At 38.3% G+C, this 19,768-nt stretch overlaps 1 long non-coding RNA gene across 1 annotated transcript in view; it reads left to right on the top strand.

The window, feature by feature from the left end:
• Nucleotides 1-19,768, top strand: part of LOC121073297 — a 300,964-nt gene that overhangs the window by 196,256 nt on the left and 84,940 nt on the right. Inside the window, exons 5-6 of the long non-coding RNA XR_005821600.1 lie at nt 3,588-3,766; nt 9,498-9,813. This is a non-coding gene — a long non-coding RNA (uncharacterized LOC121073297). The remainder of the gene's footprint in view (nt 1-3,587; nt 3,767-9,497; nt 9,814-19,768) is intronic.

Here is a 19,768-nt window from a genome sequence, read left to right on the forward strand (position 1 = left end):
AGATGTTACAAACTTATTATAGATGGTTACAAGGAACATGAGTAAACCCGTTTTGTGGATTGTTATAAATACTGCTAACCAAGCTTGGGAGGTTTTGTGATTGAGCTTGTGGAGATTTTTTTGCTTGAGTTTTGTCATTGTGCTTGAACATTACTTTTGAACATTACATTCAGTTAGTTCCAAAATGAAGCAAATGGTCTAAGCTAATAGCTAATAAAAGCTATTCCGAAAAGAGAAAAGAGTCACTCAGAGGGCTCTAACATGAGTTTAACACACGAAAAGCTGGAGCATCTAAAAGCTTTTGGCTAAGCAGTTGTGTGCAGCTCTGTCATGGGGCCTGCTGACTTGCAAAATGTTGAGTCCTTGGCAAGTACCAACACTCCCAGCGTTGCTATTCTTTCTAGGTCCTCTTTGCAGTGTGGTAACAGCACCCCCCCAGCAGCGGAGGTCAGAGCTCTGGCGAAGGACAGCCTGGGGTGCCCTGTACCTCCCAGGCTTGGCCACTCGTGGCACTGGTCACCTCCTCCCTGGAGACTCGCTTACGCTGCCCATGACATGGAGTGGGTAAGCAGAGGTGCTGCCAAGTGCCACTGCTAACACAGCAAACTCTTGAAAGGGAAAAGCAGGTGGAGACAATAGCCAACAGGCCGGCTATGCTAACAGCTGAACCACCTGAAGATCATCCTTCCTTTATGTATAACATGAATCACACCCTGCTGCATCTTCTCAGCATCTACTTACACTGATGCTTTCCAGAATAGCAGGAGCAGAATAAAAGGCCTCGTTTCTACACTGCACCATACATTCCCTTCGTTCTTTTTCTTTCTTCTGTGAGTGTGTGTGGCATTTCTGGGGTTCTGAATGAATCTGCCTGATCTGCTAGTGTATGGAAATAGCTATCTGGACAGCTATAAATGACCATATGATTGGATTGGATTGCAGATTTGAAAAGATCTTTTGTTGTTTTGTTTGCTTGCATATTATGATGCCGCAGATCAATTTCATTATCATATTAAGACACTCCAGGCTGTACTTTGTTGCCGCATAACCAAATCTTTGTGCAGCTGAGGACTCTTATGTATCTGCATTGTGTCTCTCACTCCAGCCCAGACATGCGATTGTGACCAAACAGCAAGCCCCTTAGTGTCCAAATTATCCATGTCTTATCATACTTGTCCTCAAACTTCTTTGGGAGCACCTACAAACTTTGTTAATGTACGAAACAAAAAACAAATTGAAGTTGTCATATCATTCTCATTGGTCTGTGTCCCAAAATAATTCAGGGTACTAACAGAAATGTAGACAGCTCAAATTGATAAGGTTTAATCTGGGTAATCTTTGAATTTCTTTCCTAGCAAACAGGACTGAAATAAGCTGGGACTGGTTCCTTCCATCTGAATGACTATGATATCCTTTGTAGGATGGTTTTGACTTTTGAGCAGTTCTGTCCCTAATTTATACATCAGTCTCCAACAACCAACATTGGGCCAAAATTGACAACTGCATTTGTTTTCAACTGTCACTTTTCTATCAAGCAGCCAAATTTGCTTGGTTGACTTCATTTGCAATCCTGACAGGATCTCAGGCCTTAAGTTTCAGAGGAGTCGCTGAAGATTCCTGCAAGTATTGTAAATTAACATTTGTTGAATGCTGCCTGAATCTGTACCTCCATCTGCTAAGGTTTGCTTTTATTTTTAATTCATGTGAAGTGAATTCACATTTCTCTGCAGAAGTGTCTGACCTTAAACTAGGCTGAAGTGGGACTGTGAAGCACTGATGGATATCTGCCATCGAGTTACAGTTTTCAAGTGCAAGGACAATATCTGCTTTCAGAATCACTTGATTGCTGAGGTTTCTACTCAGCTGTGTATTCTCTGGAAAGGTGTATTGCTACCACCAAAATACAGAATACCTTTGTTGCAAATGATACCTGACTCAGGACTGCTAAAATATATGGGCTGAAACTGCCACTGCGTATTGTAAATGGCGTTCTTCCTTTCAGTGAATTAGAAGAATGGCTGCTTTGAGTAGATTCCTTAAAAAGTAATAATAATAATCCTTGCAATATTTGTTGTATCCTAAAAGGCATTTGTGCTGACTCTGAACTTCTTGTAACTCATATAAATCCAACCTGCCCTTGATGCTGGCAAGGGGATTCAGTTTAAAAATCTCTCTTTTTATCATTCCAACCGTAGAAGATTGAATTAACATCACAAGTCTGGCAAAGCTTCTTAGGCTGAAATAACTAAGGTAAATATCATTTTTATCAATTTGTTTTGGAAAATGGAAACACTAATTATTTATGGGGTTGTGCACTATTTCATGACATGCAATTTCATTTCCAACAGGTCACATAACTATACTACAGGGGATGGGATATGCAAATCCAGGGTACAAACCCAAGCCCGTTCATACCAAAAAGCTTGGATGGTTCTTAAGGATAAACTTCGCTTTTTCAGATTCTGAGCCCTTCTCTCACCAGTTTTGATGAATTGTAGATGTGTTCATGCATGTGTGCAAGTGTAGGAGAGTGTATGTTTTCTTAAGTCATTTTCATCATGACTTTCATTTAAATGACCTCTACAATAGAGATTTTCAAAGGGAGCAAAACAGAGCCAACTTTCTGTGGGTCTGTTAGAAAGGTGTGGCTTAAGCTGCTTCTCTTTTCTCCAGGCAAAATACTTTGAACACCACTGAAGAAAAAAAGGGGGGGGGGGGGGGAGGAAAAAAGAAAAAACAACCCTGCCCTGAAAAGTCGTTATTTTTTTTTATTTTTACACAATCTTTTTTTCCATTTCAAGTATTCTGACTTCAGCTGGAGTTTCTACCTTCCTTCTAATATCAAATTATTTTTTATTGGAAAGATACTATTGGTTAGATGTAAAATCAGCGTGTGAAAACGATATTTAGTAATTAAAACAGAAGATTACAGAACACGACACTGCTGAACACTGAAGAAACAATTTCATATAACTGTATTTTTTCTTACATGAAATTATAGCTGATATGATTTAAATGAATCTATCTTTTCTTCTACTAGTATTGTGACCTGCCTTAACTTATGCAGTATCTTGTCCCAAGGTAAAAACAACAACAAAAAAAAAAACATAGAGTGAGAATGTTATCTTTCTAAAGGTCATGTCTCTCATGATTAATGTGTTGTTTTGAACACAAATATCACTTAGCAATTATAATGTGAACACAACTACCAAAGTTTTAAGAGAGAAAGGGCTTGCTTATGTATTTATTTAGAGATATGCTACCCAAAGCCATTTGGAAAATGAATGTCTCCCATAGGTATCCACACTTCATTCACAAATCAGACCAAAAAATTGTAAAGGCCAGGAGTTCTTTTATATCTCCATGCTGCAACCTGTGATTTCAACCTGACATTTCCAGTCTGCCTTAGATGAGTGGCTTCAGTGTTAGTTTTTATTCCATTCTTAAATACATCGTTAATAATGTGGAAGGTGAAGGGTGCAGGGGGAATGCTCATAGAATAGGGATGAAGGCAGAAGGAACTTTGTGTCTTTGGTGATCATAATTACTTTCTTTTTTTTCCTCTTTTCTTCCCCATGTACAGCCAGGAAGTGCCGCACAGACTGTCCTGAAATGCCAACTGTCTGTCAATGTCATCCATCAAGGGCAGATCAAGGATTCACTCTGACAGACATATATGGCTTCAAAGTAACGTGTCTTACATTTCATAAACTGAACTAAACACTTGTTATAAAGTGAGACACTTAAGACCAATGTGGAATGTAAGGTAACCACTGTTTTGCTTCCTACTTATTTTATGGCCACTTTATTTACTCTATCTATTGTATATACTGATGAAATGAATGAATCTGCTTGCCCTTTGTAGACCATGTAAATTGCCTGTGCTGGTATTAGAGTGGGCGTCACCTGGCATGATAGCAGACTGCAATGATGTAAATGTTACTGATATTACTAGTCAAAGGAGCACAAGCTTTAAACTCAGGCATCATGGCTGTCTCTGCCTCTGCGTGACCTTAGATAAATTGTTTGTTTGCTCTCTACCTCAGTGTCCCCTAACTGGAGCAGAGATGCAGTGTACACCCAGTTAGCTGGAGTAGAGATTCTGTATGTCATTTGGAGACCTGTGGTTTAGAAGCTGGGTTTTGTTAATCTTTTCTAGTTTCACTATTATAAAACAGCATTTTTTTCAGTCATACATCTAAAAATTATAGTAACCAAAATTGAGATGGAAGGATAAAGGATAAATATGTTTTCTGTAACACTATCATTGTAGTACTTAGAATTATGCACTGCATTTTTCCATAAAGGCTAGATATGAAATAAAATTCTGTTTTCTTATCTATGTGATTAAAGGAAGCCCATTTATCAGGAAGGTTCTCATGAGGTTTAGCAGCTTTCCTACATATTTACTGTTCTATGTCCAGCAGAGTGATTTTTTAAAAAAATCTATATAAACTATCTCATTACCAACCTATGGAGGGGAAAATAGTGCGCATTTGATTTTTTTTTTTTTTTTTAACTTCCATACCTATGGAGTTTCTAACACCTATTAAAACACCAAAATACCTACGGAATTTCCAGCTTGTATTATCTGCAGATACAGCCAAACATTTTTAGTCTTTATGAGATGTTGTGAAGCTGTGCCTTTTCCTCTGGATGATTTTGAACACGTGATAAAGGTCCTTCCTCAGGATGCTTAGCATAGAAACCTACAAGGCCTGTCTGCGTACATCCAACTGCAGACTTCATTTTGAGATTGCTTTCTTAACGTATTGAACTATCTCAATAATTATGAGATTCTCTATTTGTAGTGGGCTTTGCATATTATACAGCTCTCTGTGAGCAAGAATGCAGTCCAAATTCATGCTGACGGACCATATTGCTAAACAAACCACCTCTGCTTAATTTCAGTGTCAGAGGTGTGGCTCAGCTCCATTTGTGCTTTCCTTTCTGAGAGATGGGTACTGTACAAAGTACTGAGTTTGTCAGTAAAAATCCTAACACATAGAAAGTAAATGAACACAAATCTAACAAAGCAATCTAGCAAGCTAACTTTCACATTGCAATGGTTGATAAAGCTGTTGTTCTTAAAAACTGAAGTTCCATATTCATGCGTTTGTTTGTAAATACTCAATATTGTTATGCCGATTTCTCAATCAGGAACACCCAGGATGATTTTTAAAGCACTCAGAAATACCAAGGATGACTTCATAATCACCAGGTGGGCTGGTGCAAGGTACGTGGAGCATGTACTCAACAACTGGCTGAGAAAGTGTTAACACTCTCCTATGCACTGAGACCTCAGCTGCACTCACTGATTGCTGAGGTTGTCAGCCCAGCAGCCCTGGTGGCTTGGGAAATGTCTTCTATGTTGTAAGGAGGAACTCTTCAGCTAGAAAGGTTTGCTACTATGTAAATGTGAATCTTTAGAGCTGATCAGCAAAAGAATGAAAATAGCTTTTTCTGCTACTCTTTCAGAGTTTATTTCAGATGTAGCCCTAGCTGTCTGTAGCCTTTCTGAACTCTGTTGCTTTGTTAGTTTGGTAAGACTCCTAAAACTGCTGAAGGAGAGGAAACTTTCAGCTGTGAGTATAATTCAAATTCTGTTAGTGTCTTGACTCTCCTTTAACTCTGCTTTAACTTCCTCAGAATGAAATTTGAGGCAGTGGTAGAATGTGACCTCATATTCCCTGCCTTGTCCTCTTATCCACTTTGAAACTCTACTGGCCTGTGAGGAAAAACAGAAGGAGACGGATTTTAGCCCAAAGAAAAGACAGTTGACTCTTCAAATATTTTAAAAGTTTCTGCAAAGAGGAAGGGGAACAAACTGTTCACCTGTCCAAGTTGTGATACAAAAAGTAACATGCTTAAATTGGAACAAAACCAGATTTAAGAGGAACTTTGCAGAAAGAATGCTCTAATGACAAAGATAGTTAAGGACTAGACTAGATCACATATAGAGGCAGGGGAAGTTTACTCACTGGAGGTTTTTAAAGAGTGGTTAAAGAGCCATCTGCCAGAAATGCTGTAGTTGATTTGGGGCAGGCAGAAGCCCTGAGTGGTCCATTCAAGTCTTCCTTTGCCCTTTTGAGGATTTAGCAGTAATAACCAAATGAAGGGGAATGCTTACACCAAATATCTGCAGCAGGGTGACCCTAGTTTCAGATTGGGTGATTCATTTATCCAAGTATAGTTCCCGTGTCATGGCAGTAATGGAGGGCTCCAAGAGTACTTAGCATAAATAATGTGTGTGCGTTCTATCAGCCATGGGCAGTCGTGTGTTCCAGCTAAAGAAAACTTGCACAATATTAGCCCAGGACTGGACTCCAGAGAAACAGAACGTAAGGTATCAAAATGTACCCACCAGTACTTTTCACACAACATACCTTGGGAAAGTAGTTGGTGCAAGATATTAAGGAAAAGTGGCTTATGAATGATCAGGCTCTGTGTTTCATCAGGGCTAGCTTATCCAAAAGGGCAAGATGGAATAGCTATGTTTGGAAGCAGTGAATTGTATTCCCCAAGGAATAAGTGAAGGGGATGGTCAGGTGTTGAACGTACAGTTTTAATTAAAAGCTTTCTCACATGCCACACAGCTCTAGCCAAGCAGGCCGAGTATTCTCTGCCACGTTCCCATCAGACACTTGCAGTGGATATTAGCTGATTGCTCGATCATTGGCTTAAAAATAACAAGGATTTTTTTTAGAGTGTTTGTTGGAGAGGTGTGTATGTTTTTGACTTATAATAAAGTATTACCACTTTGAAAAGGCTTAGAATGATGCACATCTGTATTCAGCTGTGGACTGGGATGAAAACTCAGATCACGTGGCTTTTTTTTTTAGTATTTGATTAACAAAATTATCTGACAGGGTAGAGGGTTAATCTAGTTTGTTCTTCCTATGAGTAGCAAACAGGTTGTAACTGGAGGTGAAGGGGTTAGTCTGTAGAATCTGTGTAAGTCACACAATGTTAATTTAATAAGTTAATTTAGTTCATTTCAGTAGCAAATATTCTGCCTCCAGGAATTATCCTTTCTGTGAAAACAGTTCTGTTTTCTATTGTCTATTAACATGACGCTTTGAGGATATTTTTTGTGGGAATGTTCAGACTTAGAGCTGTGCCCACCTGCAAAGATATAACTAGCAAAGCAAATTGCATTATCCTCTCAGTAAGCATTTTAGTTCTTTATTGTTTTAACCTGAGTTCCTGTAAATCAGCCAGAGCAATCAGTTTTAATGACTCCTCTAAGAGAAAAACAAACAGCAATGGAAAATCTCTGGGGTTTTTTCAGCTTAATCCAGAGAAAAAGAGAAGAGACACTGCGTTTTCCCTCATCAAAACTCCTGGTGCATAACAAATTCTCATTGCTTGCCCTACGCTAGAGGGTATGAACTTCCTGAGTGTATACCCAAGTGGAGAGGTTTTTTCAATGTTTGATGTGAATGACAGTCATGCAACAATCTGCTCAAAGAACTGCACCGTCAGTAGGGAGCAAGATGCCCGTGGTTATCAGTACTCTGATTCTGGTCATCGCATAGTTAGTGGTCCCCAAATAAGTTTGTATTAATAAAGTGCTGAGCTTGTGTGCAGTGAAACCCAGTACATGATTTCTCAGCTTATCTCAATTGAGCCATCCTTTCTGCCAACCACCCCTACAAAAATGAATTTCTGTGAGATGCTTTGGTTTCAAAAAGAGAGACAAATTGGAAAACCCCAAGGACTGGATGTAAAAGCAAGATGAGTAACTGACTTCTTTCTTACTGCCAGGCTTCTGTTTCTTGCAGTGCTGGGGAAATCCCTCAACAGTAGTGTTCATGGCCCTAAACAGAAATGGCAAAACCAATGATTTGTTTAGGTCTGCCAGCATTCGTTCTTTTCTCAGCAGACAGAATGTCTCAGTTCTTGGATTATAAAGATTATATGTTACAACCATAGAATCATAAAACAGTTGAAGCTGGAAGGGACCACAGAAGTCCCTATATATGTATTGTAAATGTTCTAAAAGTAATGGGTAAAAGTAATTGGATTCTAAATCTGGTCATTTATTTAGCTGTTAGATGACTAGAAGACGTTTTTGGAGGCTCTAGGCCGGAAGCCCTGTTTCTAGGAATGGGAGAAAAAGTAAATTGACACCTTAAAAATCAAAAACAATGTTAAGAAAGGAAGAAAACAGTAAGAAAGGGGAAAAGGCTTTAAAGACCACCTTCCACCTGAGAAGTAATAAGGTCTGAGGAAAATGGACTATTCTTTTTTCCAATTCTTTCCAGTTTCTCTATTAATACAGTACCTCCTTCCATGAACAGTACCTTCCCTCCGTCCTGAGGCAGTTGTGTTATAACAACTGCCTCAAAGATGGGGTTCTTAAAGATGAAAAACACATTAACACTTAGATATAGCATAAGGTTAGCAGCCTTATTCAGTAACAGCAGTTGGTGTATGCTGTTGTTACTCAGCAGAAACAATCTTGCAGCCTGTTTAATTTCAGATTTTTCCATCTCTACTTCCTAATCCTTCTCCCCAACCACAATACTCCAAACACCACCAGAGAGACAGCAGTTCTGCAGCTGGTCCTAATGGATGTGTGTGTTAATTGGCTAGCTAATGTCTGCCAAGTAAACTCTGAGGACCAAAGCAAGCCTGCCTCGCCCTCATCTGGGGCATTGCTTTGAATCTCTTAGCTGTTCATTTATGGGTCTTCAGAAAATCTGTAGGAACAGCAATGGCAAGGCAGAGATGATAGACAAGTGACTGAATAAGCTTTGTTTCCAGAGGACATCTGAGTAAAAAGTTTTTAAGAACAGCATTTCCTCCTAAAACTTCAGAGTGAGCAGTGGATCACGGCTGCTGTGCAAAATCCATATTCCCTACCAATATGGTGTTTGGGAATCTGAAACAATTCTACTGGTGGTGGACATTTCAGTGCTCAGACAGACTAGTTTTGAATAATAATGTATATATATGTCACATCTATATGTTTGCTTAATTAAGATATAAAGAAGCTAAATCAGGTCCTGAGGGACCGGTAGTGGTCTGAGGAAGAAGAAAAGTAACTGCCGTGACACACTGTTGTCTTATGTGCACTGTTCATCTGTGCAGTTTAAGCTCTCCAGGAATACACAGGAGCACAACACTTTACGCTGAGAACAGTGGCAAATACAGTAGAAGAATTTGAGGTCTGATAATTAGATATTTGGTTAAGTTTCTTTCCTGTCACACCTCTCTATGTGAGTTTGCTATTAGCAAGGAATAAAGTACCAGTCCACAAAGAACTGTAGTATCTTCAGTCTCTGTACTTTCTGACTGACTGATGTATCTTAATGAGCTTTAGTGATTTAAAGAATTAAAATCGTTTCAAACTAATTAAATTATATAGAAATTTAAAAGAACTTCTGAGTTGAGGAGAAATGTGGAAAAAGATAAGGAAAAATGTATTCCACAAATGTTTCTTCCGTATCATGATGCTTGATATGTATTTTATTTATTTTAATGTTCTTCAGAAAAGAAATGGCCGTGTGAAGAGGGATTCCGTGGAGAGGAAGGGAGACACTTCTGCTCTTGGAGCTATTGTACATGCCACTGGGAGAGAAGTTTTCAGAGCACAAGGGCAGACAGGAAGGGGAGCCCAGCGACAGGAGAGTTTGCAGCACAGTGGAGATCGCTGAGAATGGGGGACAGACAACCTGCCAAAAGTACAAGCTGACAAAGAGGCTTTTCCTGGTGCTTGGAAGACCATGCAGTCTGCCAAAACCCAGAAAGTGACTGAGCTGGATTTAAGCCAAGCCCTCCAAAAAAGATTTATCCACCAAGAACACGGTAAGATCTTCATTTACAAGTTCTCTTATTTTTATTGTTTGCTCTTCATTATAGAAGTTAGCCTTTCTGTTTGTATTTTGAAAAGAAGTAGCTTTTGCTTTTGAAAGCCTTTTGAGCGCTTTTGGGCTGTTCAGAATGATGTAGTGATGAGACTTTATAAGTTTGACTTTCATATGTTGACATTGTGCATCTTCTCAAATTGGTCTGTGCAAATAATTGGTAAGTTCTTCAAACCATTTTTTTTTTTTTTACCATCCCTGAAAGCATGGTCTTCTGACAAGTAGGCTTGGCATCTACTGTCTGCAAATGCTAAAGCAGTACATACACTTATACTGAGGTTGCACAAGGCATGCTGTTGAATTAAGGTATTAATTTTGTTTTCTCCATTGGATGGGAGTCATTTTGCTCTCCTTATGCAATGCTTGGAATTATCACCTTTTATTAATAATACTGTCATGTTTTTGTGACACGGTGACAGATTTGGACCTTTTCTTCTTTAAGCTATTTGCTGCTTTTTTCTTTTTTTTTTTAAAGTCACCTTAATGATGTAATTGCAGACAAACTTCAAGACCATCCAAGTTAGATTAAGACTAAAAACAGTTTCATGAATTGTCCAGTTTTCACTATTGTTGTACTTTTAAATGGACACCTGGGAAACCTTAATGTTCTGTATATGGATGTATTAATTTGTTAATACCTTTGGAACAGCCAAAGCTGCCAAAAAGCCTCAAAAAGTTCACATGAAAGAAGTAGTTATCTCAGATGAGCAATACATTTTAGCCTACCCCAATAAAAGCTACTGGCAAAATACCATAATTATAGCAAAGACAATTGCTGACAGGTAACTGATGCTTAGTAATTTGCAACTTATATTGTTTCATCTTTAGAGGACAGGAACCTGCTCTATTCAACTGGCTTTTTTTAAGAATGCTTGATCAGCAAAGTGATATAGTAAAATGCAAGTAAAAACTATTGGAAGGGACTGAAAAGACAGCTTGCTTTTCGAGAAAAGCTTTTGTTTTTACTGTGCTGGGGCCCATTTAGATTCAATTTGCACTGTTTCCTTCAGATTTTATGGAGCTTTTGTTTTCATGACTCTGAACAGCATCTCTGTCAAAATCCACATCATAGAATTAGGCCTGTGGAGGCATTTTATGGCACCTTCCCCCCGATAGCTGTAAAAAGAGGAGTGTGTCCACAGTATAACTTCAGATCAGCTAGACAGCTTTCCGTTATTAAAGTAGTCATGCCGCTATACATAAAGGGATCCAGCGTTTTCCTCAAAGCTCTCTGTCGAAAGTGAAGACTTCCCTGATTGTTCTATTGGATGTTCTCTATTTTAAAGGGCCTCAGGATAAAAGAAGATATACTTCCATATGTCTCTGTGAACTCTTATTCTATTATTTGACTTGTAAAGACATGAAAAATTTCCTAGCTCTAGCCTGTTCAATTTATAATGTATTTTTATAGGCAAAATAATAATAATTGAGAAGACAGTAAAAGATCCTGCTCTTCTGCAGTGAGATAAATGTTAAGCAATTCTACTAGGTTCTGTAATGTAACCTGGCCTTTAAAATATATATCATGTAAAATAAAACATGGAATAGATCATAATATAAGAAAATAATTTAGTGGAGTCACAAAGTTTGCCAGCATCAGAATGGCAAAAGGAATTAATTATTCAGTCTGCTATGTCTTACTTGGACTGAATGTTGTTCTTAAACGTACAATTGGAGTGATAATTTAGGCTTTGTTGTTACGCAGTTGCACAGCTTCAAACCAACAGGCAAGCAAACACTAAGTGCCTCCAAGCGGCGTGAGTACATCCACTGAACTTGCTCACTGTGTTCTCTTATATAGTACCTGCTACTTCAAAGTGGAAGGATTGATGCATTTAAATGGAAAACCTTTCTTGTGATAACTGTCTAACCTAGTCCTCAGGAGAACTAGGCAAGGCAAGAAGGCTACTCAGCAAGAGCTTGAAGTTGATTATGACAGATATTGGCATCCTGTCTGAAAACATGTTTTCAGTGAAACATTTTAACCACAGTAGACTGAAATCTGTCACTGTTACCTGAGCTTGTGTAATAGTCTCTAGATACCCTTTAGAGTAAAATGGTTTAGTTGCAGAAGGCACAGTTTCCTGAAAGCCAAATGTTTTACTGTAAAAGATTGGTCAAGCTCAGCAGAAGTGGAAAATGCAATCCAACCTCTCTCAGATTGCTAAATAGCAGATTACAATTAAGCCACGGTTCCAAATGGGAAACTAATTTGATTGCCTTACATGATCTGCAGCTCTTGGTTCTCTTGCCTTTCATTCAATCTACCTTGAATTGGATATTCAGTAATCATGGATCTAAAGCAGGGATTGGTGGTGGTCACAAATAGGAGGCCCTGGAAGAAAAGAACTTTTCTCCTATAAATTACCCTAGCTGTAAGCAAGGTGTTTACAGATTCATAATAGGAATTTGAGAACTTGGATGTGGGGTTTATTGAGAACTATCAGACACAGGGAATGCTTATAGCATCTGCAATGTTAACACCAGTAAGAAGCACATACATGTGTGTAAAGCTCTTTGAGAAAGGTGTGACTGAATTTATCACGGTGGTGGCAGCTAGACCATATAATGAATAATGCATCTAAATGTCACAATACCAGGAAGGCATCATCTCAAAGAGCATACAAGTTTGACTGCTTGCTGCCCAAGTAGGTGGGAATTTTGCTTGCATATAATTTTTGCTAAAGCTTGCCTGGGTTAATACATCATCAGTAGTATTTCAAGCAAGATCACCTGTTTAATAGACCGCATCTCTTCTCTAGACTGGAACTGGAGAAGAACAATGGTTTCCTATTAGCAAACTACTTATAGGGAGAAATGTAAATATTTCACTTATCTGTGGGATTTTTTTAAGAAAAAAGAATCAGAAAATCTCAAGATATGATTTTTTTTCACTTTCTGTAAATATGACAAAACATTACCTACTGCCATTTCTATTTCATTTTGCTATTTATAAAGTTAATATTTTTTCACATTTTTTCACGTCCCCATAAATCACATGCAGTAGCTGTTAATTGTGAAGTAACTCAGAATATTAATGAGCACTGCAGAAAGAGAGAGTGGTAAATTCAGGAGTCCTATTGCTGGTTCAAAACACCGGATGCTTAAATACATGTGGGGCTTACATTTGTTCATGAATTGACAGCTTGTGAGGAAAATATGAGAACAAAGAGGACAGTCCTTAAGAATTTGCCGTGCTATGGAGGACATAAGCATACATTATGTGTACCAGACCACTCGACAGTCTCAGGTGATTATTGTTTGCATTGATGTTCTTTAATATTTTTATTGAACATTGTGAACATGCAGCTTACCAAAGAAGTTCAAAGGCCTATTTTACCTCAGCAAAGAATAAGTTTCTTAACCTGTGCCCTACATAAAAACATGTCTTCTGTTCTGTGGCTTTCTTTGGTGGAAGAAGCCTTGTGCTTACTACAGCGGGCAGTCCTTTTGGTCAATGGTTCAATTTACCATAATGGTCAGGGCCTAATGATTGAGGAGCAAGTCAGCATAGCAGAGTGGGATGTTTCTTTCAAGCATGAAGGAATGTAAATGAGTGGAAACTTCCTTACTGTGAAGATGGGTGTATTCTGTAGTTTCAGAGAAAGGCATGGCTCTAAACTGCAAAATAATTCATTGTTATGATCCTATTTTCCTTCAGTAAGAGGTAAAACTCCCTTTAATTCTTATAGCAAATAGAGAGATGACTCTGTAGAGCCCAGTGCTTGTTCCAGTTATGTGATTCATTCTGTCCTTCATTGCATAAAATAAAAACAGTTGCATATTATACTGCAGTGTTAGTTCTGGGGATCCAACCAGTTTCTGGCGTCAGGGAAGCTGTGTGATCTGCTGAAATTGAAAGGTGGTTTCTGTGTGCGTCTACCTAGCACATCATGATTTAACCATAGATCCTAGAGAGCTCAGCATTGGTATTGGTCAAAGTTATTTCTTCATATGGTTTATGGTTTGTGTTGTAGTTCCAGAAGCATTGCCCATTGGCACCATTTGTCCTGTTAACCTGATTATCATGAGTATCATGGGGGGATTATGATTTGCTGAAACAAAATAGAATCACATTGTTATGGAAGCTTTGGAAGCAACATTCCCTGGGAAGGTTTGGTTATGACTGCACTTCAGTTGGCTCGCTTAATTTTGCTTGAATGTCTATAGCATACTGACATATTTTTCTCCGTGAATTATATTTACTCTAGTGAGTGGTTTCAATAGAAAGGTGTGCAGCATGATATGTTATCCACCCAATAAGTATTTTTAAGTAGACCTTTATTTGTCATTTAAAGAAGTAAAAAAATGCCTATTAGTTAGATAAGGTCTGGAACATTTTCATGTCGTCAGGATTGTTACATCAAGACTGTTACGGATCAGTCTGTGTGTTACCCAAACTGATTTGTCTTCCTTCAAATCCTTCCGTCCTTTATCCTTATAAAGATAAAAGGGCTGTGTTTTGAAGGGAGAGCATGCTTAATCAGAATGCTCTTTGACAAAAAAAAAAAATAACAAGTGCTAGTTCAGAGAGGATTTTCTTAAATGTTGTTTGGAGAAATTTGTTTGGTCTGTAGTACAGAAAAGGTACAGTGACTTCTGGAGATTTTCAGTGAAGTTTTTAACCATTAGCATTCTACACATTTACTTGTTTTTCTGTCCACTAATTGCTTAACTGAACCTCCAGATTTACAGTGGAGAAATACTTGTTGCTTTGGTTGACCTTTATAGAAATGTTCAAGATACATGCAAAATAAGTTTTGGGGTGTGGACAAAAATTAGTTCATTAGCTGCTGGTCACTATTGTCCTTTACTGTTCATTATGTTATTGTTTTCAAAATCAGTGTCATGCAAAGTTAGAAATGTTAAGTATTTTAAATGAATTCTTCACAATATGACACCATTAAAGGATTGGATGTTGTCACAGGCAAATACTTAATCAGAGCTTAATCAACAAACTGGAAGAATCAAAATTAGCTGATGATCAAAACAAAACATAAATGTATTCTCTAATTGATTAGAGTAACTTGGGAGGTTCTGCAAGTCAAAAGATTTTGCCCAGCTGGAATGAAAATCAACCTTTCTTCCTATTTTCTAGACAGAAATATTTAATAGCAGTTCAACAGTCTCTGCACCTGAAGAAAAGTAGGAAGATGATGATAGGAAGAAAATGGCTTGTAAAAATACCTGATAATATGATGAGTGCTACTGTAAATGTGCCAGTTTAATCAGGACTGTGGGTGGGGGCCATGGGGGAAGTCTTCCAATGAAATATAGGTTTTTTCCGGTGTAGTTTTTTGTCTTGCACAGAAAAAAAATCACAGTTAATATGTGTGTGTGTATATATATATATATGTGGCGTATATATATATACAAAAAGGAGAAACAATAGCAGGAGAAAAGGAGAAAAAAAAAAAACTTTGCATCAAGAAGCGTATTTCAACCTAAATCTAGCTTTTGTGATGTCCCAGGGATGGGAGTTGTCATAGTATATCACTTAATCCCATGAAGAAGAATGGCCCCTGTGTATCGCAAGTGTGTGACGCAAGGAGGGAGGCCAGCCATCCTGCTGGGCAGAGCGTCTCTGCCACATGGGCAGTTCTCAGATGCAACTTGTCCAAACCATCGTATTTTGATTCTGGGCCAAAATATTTCAGCTTGCTGGACAGACAGAGATAGCACAAAAAAATTAGACTGAAAAAAAGTGTTTTGTCAGTAGATTTATTTTAGGAGTAGCAGGACTACAAATAACGTACAAAACAAATATAAAACAGATCAGAGTTGCAGTATATCAGCCTGGTGAGGCAGAAGGAAGCTAGCATGTTGGATCAACATGCCTGAATTCTGTTTCCATATTTCTATTCCAATAATGTTGATCCACATAGTAGGAGAAGTGTTGACACGTTAAGTTTGCAGTGAGTGAGTTGGGGTCAGCCTTAATATATACATGAACCAATCCTTGAATTATTTTTATATTACTTTAGGCAATTTTTATTTCCCACTTACCACTGCCACCATAGAGAGCGTGAGAAGTCCTCCCAAATGTTGGAGCCACAAAAGCATTACAGCTCAGGGAGCTGGGACTGTTTCTAAGCATAAGAACCAAGTAATGCTGGCCTGTGCTATTTGCGAAGACCTATGTGTACCCTCACTGAAGCACAGAAAAGATCTGGCAAAGACTTCGTAGATAAAACTCACAGGGCGAGGACTCGTGGAATGCTTTGTCATCAGTCACTGGAGAATTAAAGAAAAATATTTTTTTTTCTGGGAAAAGTAAATAAAAACATATTTATAAATAACTTATTTCTATACTTCAGGGGATGGAGGGTATTATTGCAGGCCATCCCTCATCTAATTATATTTGACATAAAAAAATTATTTTTCTTTTAAGAACACATCCAGTAAAATGAAATGAAAATGAAAAAGCTGTCAAGCATGCAATTGTAATGGTGCAGTCTGAAAAGCTGGAAAGTGAAAAAGATGGCACATTGAGAGAGACATCTAATTTCTGAGTCCTGAAGTTTAATTTTGGTTGCGCATGGCACTCTTAACAATAATAGAAGAAGGGAGGAAGAAAAATAAATACGACAATTTGTCTAACAAAAGTTTGTGCATCTCAGAAATAAGAAGAAGCAAAGCCTTAAAAGCATACAACTAGGGAAACTGGCCTTTCTCCTCCAGAAGTAGGGCAGCTTCTTGCTCAAATTCTCAGTCTAATTCTCTGTTATATTATTCCTAAATATATCATCCATATCGTGATGGTGTATGATAAGCACTGCACCTGTAATCTGGCAGTCTAGTAAAAGGAGGCTACGATTTTTCAGAACTGTTCTGTCATTTTTCCAGATGCAGGCAGTAGAATGCTGTACAGCATCAGCTGCTGGGCATACTGCACAACATGGCATATTGCAAAATAAATTGGCTAGCCTGCTCCTTAAAAAAATGCCAGGACCATTGCTAGACAAACAAAAAAAAAAAATGTGGAATAACGTGGAGGTACAGGTATGAGATGGAGAGAAACAATAACTATTAAACGAAAGAAAAAAAAAGTCATCTGCTGTGCAACCTATATCCTTCCCATCAGAATGCTCAGCAACTTTGGGATATTGTTCTTCTCATTGGTTCCAGCTGTCTCCAATTAATTATGTTAGTTTATTATTGTAAAGATCCATAACTATTCACTGGGGGCATAATTATTTTGGGCAGAAAGATACGCTATTAAGTACATTTTAGATTTTTTCTTTTCTCTTTGCATCTTGCCCTCTTTGATCTAAACATTTTTTTGTTTTGTTTTCAAATGCCTAAATCTAGATATTCTGGCAACATGGACATTTTATAAATTATCTGCCTCTGCCTAGCAACTTGTATCAACGTTTCAGGGGCAGTAAATGATTTACAACAACTCAAAATGTAACAGAGAGAAACCTCACAAGCCATGCTGGCTCTTATGCTATCCTTGAGAGAACTCATTTGCAGTGAAAGCCGTGCCACTAAGGATCTTTCTAAAACTCAGATCACCCTTGCTGTTGACAGCTTAATGTCCTAGCTTGGAAGAAATGCAACACTTGACACCCTGTCAGCCCTTTACTGAAGTTTCAGCTTTGAGGTCTACAGATAAAACATTTGCAGATCAGTCATGAAGGTAGGTTTTTTTAAGAAAATAAATCCGTGTACAGAGTTACATAGCAGCCTTAACTCAGCCAATTATATTCAGTTTTATTAATTTTGCAGTGCCATAGCAACCGTCATGGGATTATGGCTTTCCTAGAATATGGAGGGGGAATAGACCTATTCTAACAGTTTTCCTGTATCTTCCTAATTTGCAAAAGAGCAATGCATGCGAAGGTAGAAAGGTATAATCAGAAAGGTTCAGGCAATGATAGGAGTGTAAGCTGTAATACATTTTGAGGTTGACTGGTGGGTATTTCTCTTCCCTTTTCATTTTGCCACTGATAGTTGCATCCTTTTTGTCATATGCTGATTTTTTTCTAAGGCTGTCTGTATTCCCATCCCAGCCGCCAGAAGGAATCTAAATGAAGCATCTAAGCAGGGTGAGAGTGCAGTTGAATTAAGATTATTTGAAATTAAGATCTTGCACAAATAGTTCTAATCAACATGTCTTGCTTGAGCAGAGGTTTGAATACCGAACTATAGGAGTAGGAGACATTTATATTTTAATGACATGAAGTAGGGCATGGGGCAGGACCCCTGAATTTCTCTGGTATGGTCTTTGTCTTCAGGATAGGAGTGGCTTATGGACGCCACATCTGAAGTTGTTCATGTCTAGTGGTTACAGTGCTTGTACCTTAGAAAACAAGGAAGGGACTGGAATACGCTTGTGATGAAAGCTGAACAAATGCAGAAATAAACAACAAAAAAAACTAAAGCCCCAAATAAATACACCTAGTCTGACTTCAAACTGGAAATTCTTAAGGCAGAGCTGTTGGATGCCAGCAGCCAAAGGATAATCGACAGTAAGGCAATATTCTTCAGTATGATGCTCTCAAGAGCTTTGGAAAGGCAAGCCATTGAATTCTGATTAGGCAGCAGAACCCAGGAATTGTGATGAGTAAATTGGATAAGGCGGAGTACAACAGAATCTTACACTGATATATCCCATACACTTTTGGCTATGGCTGTTTTCATCACCGTTGTTTTTTTAGTTACACTAAACTTAAGCACAGATGTTTAAAAAATGTGATTAAACATTCTGTGCTAGGCAGAAAAAGGAAAAAAAAAAAAAAAAAAAACTTAAAATGGAGCTGTACCAGCCCTATCATTGTCGTTTAGGTTTCATGCAGCATTCATAAGGAGTCTCTTGAAAAAGAATCAGAGTTCAGTGAAAATGCATTCTAAAAAAGCCTGTGACAAATCCTGATGGTACCATGTGGCTTTATACCAGCTAAAAATACACATGATTGTAAGGAAAGTAATCATGGTTGTATTCTTAAGGCATCTTCCCAAAAGGTGCTGTATGTCTATGTCCTCACTAAGAAGATAGCTGCTGTCCCTAGCCTGCCAATAGGTAAACAGTTTGCCTAGTTTTTTTGTAGCTCTGTGCTTCAGAAATGCTCTGAGAGTGAAAGGCAAAGGTGTCAAGAGATTCCAGTTGGTGGTGCTTGAAAAAAAGTCCCTGTGCTTATGTGTTTCTAAGTCTTCTGATTAAAGTCCGTTGCAGGCTTACAGAGGGCAAAGGCTGGTATCTCTGTGACAGCTCTTCTCATGGTGTGAGTTAAAGGAGATCCAGTGATGTTACCAGAGCTAGAACTGCCAAACTGGAAGCTGACACATGAAGCCACAGAAAGGTTTAGAGAGTAAACTGTCCAGCTGTTTAAACCTTCAAACAACATATTAACATTAAGTTTATGGTTACGATTCAATATGGTCCAAGCACTACATCTTTTGCAGTAGAAATCTTGAGCAGTAATTTCCCCTGTCGCAGAGCCCATGTCCTAGCAAATTCCCCATCTTGGAACACTTCAAGTGAGAAGGAATAAGCTAAAACATAGCAGAGTGCAGAAGAGGTCTCCCTCTCTGTGAGCAGTAATCTCTTAATGCTCTGAAATGCTTGTCTCAAATCCTCTAACCTGCAAAAATGAGGTTGCTGTTGCTGTATTTCTTAGCTTGTTGTCCTGGATGTCACTGTTAGCTACTATTAAGTCTTTCAAGGGAAAGAAAAAAAAATATCAGATTTTGAAACCATTCCATCTGTATTTGGCCGTAGCCAAATCTACTTCTTTACAGCTATCCTGGAGCTTGACAATAGGGTAAAATAAAAAAAAAAAGTCTGTTTCCAAAAGGCTTTAGAGTGTGAGCAAGCTCAAGGCTCCTGGTGCCTCTTCTGATCTCTCAAAGCTTCTGAAAGTACTAATCCTAGTAGTTACTGCATACAAATT

This window comes from Cygnus olor, chromosome 7 (genome assembly GCF_009769625.2).
Source record: "Cygnus olor isolate bCygOlo1 chromosome 7, bCygOlo1.pri.v2, whole genome shotgun sequence".
NCBI classification, from domain to species: domain Eukaryota; kingdom Metazoa; phylum Chordata; class Aves; order Anseriformes; family Anatidae; genus Cygnus; species Cygnus olor.